Genomic DNA, 2,866 nt, shown 5'->3' with positions numbered 1-2,866 from the left:
TTTTAGAGTGTGTATGTACCTGGCAATCTTTCGATACCAGTCCGAAATATCGACCTTTTCCGTAAAAAGTGTCTTCGGCGATCTTTACCAAAGCTCGGCCTTTTCCGTAAAAAGTGTTGGAGGGAAAGAGGGAAACGACGTCGTAAAAGCGAAAGAGATACAGAGAGCGCGATTTCTTTTGAAGAGTTTAGGGTTAGGGTTTGAAGGGTTTAGGGTTTGGGTTTTAGGATTTGCTTTAGAGAATTCCGTCCCTAACCCTAACACCCTAGTGAAGATCGTGCTGGTGTTACGGAAAAGTCCAATCTTTGGTAAAGATCGCCGAAGACACTTTTTACGGAAAAGGCCGATATTTCGGACTGGTATCGAAAGATCGCCCACAGAAGTTATAAAATTTATTCCTTTTTTTCTCCCCGCTGAAAATCGCGACTTTGTCGTACCTCCTTAAGAGTTGCAATCAATTGGACAGGCGCCATAACATTTCACAAAGTAAACAGCATAAGCGAATTAGCTACATTTCCACTGATTGTCATTTCGTATAACTATCGTTAAAAAAAGATATGAATGCCCAAAGTATCCCGTCCCATAATAAATATGAAATATAACCGCAACTTCTTCAACTACTGTTACCAAATATATTTATGTTTGTATGTACCTGATTTCGATATGGCTTTTGAAGCTAAGCTTTTTAGGAGAGAAAAGAAACTTCAACAATGATTCTCTACACTAAAAATAACTTTAGGCAGAGTATTTCACGCTGAAACAAATATTGAAAGCTAGCAAAGAGCTTTTTCACCACACCTTAATAGCTATTGCTCTTTAAAATGGGATTGTCTGTTAAATTCAACATGAAAATAACTGAGAAAACACTTATTTAGTTAACCCAAGTTGGTTTGCTGTGAAGAGATGTGAGTGCTGATGTTTCGGACAGGAACATTTTGAAGAAACTAACGAATTATAATTTTTTTTCTAATGGCCTTGACACCATTTCTCAGATTCTAGATTTACCTTTGATCTTTATACGAATATATGAGGTTATTCTATTTTTTCTTTTGATTTGCAGGTAAAAATAATGTAGTTTTTTTTTTCTTTTTACATAAAATTGTTTCAGACAAGTATAAAATACACAGAGATAAAATAGCACAAAAAATACACGAATAATAATATTGGATAATTTATATCTATTTTAGCAAATAAAAATATTTTTAGACATTTCTTCGACAGCTCCGACCACTTGATTTAGGAGCGATCATTGCATATAAACAATAGTGTAACAATTAACAGTGTATTAGGTGTTAGTACTTCTTTTACCAAACAAGATATTCCTGTTTAATTATTTATTATTTTTGCTTTTAAGTAATTTGATTTTTACCTTTTAAGAATGACTTAAATGTGTGTTTTTTACTGCTTTTATTGAGATTTAAGAATTACAATTAACAAGCGATCCCCGTTAAGAAAACAAATAACGAACTCTTCAGTTATTGAGGATGGAAATGACTGTGTTTTCTGGCTGAGATTAATTTTGATATATTTACAAACCAACTTCTACAAATATTTATCTATCTCTAGATACAGATAGATATAAATATTATATAAGCTGATCACTAAGTAAGTACATTTATAACTTTATTACATTTCATCTTTATTTACAGTTAAAAGTTTGGGTTTCAATTTTTTCTTCTGAAAAACGTACTGTTTATTTTCTCGTTTTGCCCTAATTTTAACCTCCTACCTTACATTTCTTCTTTCGCCCACAAATAATTCTACGTATTTCTGTTTCTCTCTATGCCTACAACCTGTAGTTTTACAAATATTAAATCTGACTAAAACAACACTTTTCTTCTGAATAAATCTCACTTTGAATTTTATAAAATATCGTTGCAATATAAATGTTTTCAAAACCCAGACAATAGTTAAAAAATATCAAATAGCGCTTTTTATATATATATATATTCCATCTAAGTTATGTCATAGGTAATACTATACTTGTTTGAGAAGCTTTCTATGATCATGGATTCTTGAGGTGATAAACGAAAATTAGCATATTTCGCGACTTAAAAGTTATAATATTCATAAATTGTATACCTTCTTGTCACTAATTCGTATCTAAGAATATTGTAATAGTACACCGTGTGTGTATTTGCTCTAATTGTACATCTGCTTATGGCCATCCTGTTAGGGTCTTCGGCTCTCCCTTCCTCTTTCACTATATACACCTGTGTCTAGTAAAACTCGTTACTTGACATTTAGACTGCTGAGGCATATCCTAGTAATTCCTCAGTAACTGTTTATATCGTCTCTACAACTATTTGAGGAAATTTTGCTTCAGATATAGTTCGTTTAAACAAGCTCAAAATTCTACATTGCTTTACTAAGTAATGCTTTATTTTCTTAATAATTTTTTGGAAAAGTATTCTGTAAATGCAGTGCATAGTAATATAAATACATCGGTATAACTGGACGATTTTAACATACCTTTGGCACATTTCGTCACCTTGAATTAAAAAGTATTTTTTTTACAAAATTTTAAGTCTTGTGCCTATAGTAGAAAGGATTATTAAGTCGGCTATATATCTGTCAACTAATAGATTATTATTTAATGTAATATTTTGCCAAACGTTTTGATCTGTAGCTTTTTTTTTTGTCTTGTTCAATTTGTCATATAAATAGAAGTATATAAACTTGCAGTGTCATATGACACTGCAATACATATATATAGATGCATATATATATATATATATATATGTGTGTGTGTGTGTGTGCGCATCTATATATACAGGTAGATGTAGGTATGTATATACATGTACGTATATATGCATATACTCATTTATTATTTGTATTATATATATATATATATATATATATATAT

General features: G+C 30.9%; 1 protein-coding gene across 1 annotated transcript in view; it reads left to right on the top strand.

The window, feature by feature from the left end:
• The first annotated feature begins 866 nt into the window (after window positions 1-866).
• The window catches only part of LOC106882772 (programmed cell death protein 10), a 41,433-nt gene continuing 39,433 nt past the window's right edge, over window positions 867-2,866 (top strand). The window contains exons 1-2 of the mRNA XM_014933555.2: window positions 867-1,060; window positions 1,416-1,605. The gene's annotated coding sequence lies outside the window, so the exon portion shown is untranslated. The remainder of the gene's footprint in view (window positions 1,061-1,415; window positions 1,606-2,866) is intronic.

The sequence above is a fragment of the Octopus bimaculoides genome, chromosome 3 (genome assembly GCF_001194135.2).
Source record: "Octopus bimaculoides isolate UCB-OBI-ISO-001 chromosome 3, ASM119413v2, whole genome shotgun sequence".
Classification (NCBI taxonomy): Eukaryota; Metazoa; Mollusca; class Cephalopoda; order Octopoda; family Octopodidae; genus Octopus; species Octopus bimaculoides.
This window is presented reverse-complemented; position numbering and strand designations above follow the sequence as displayed.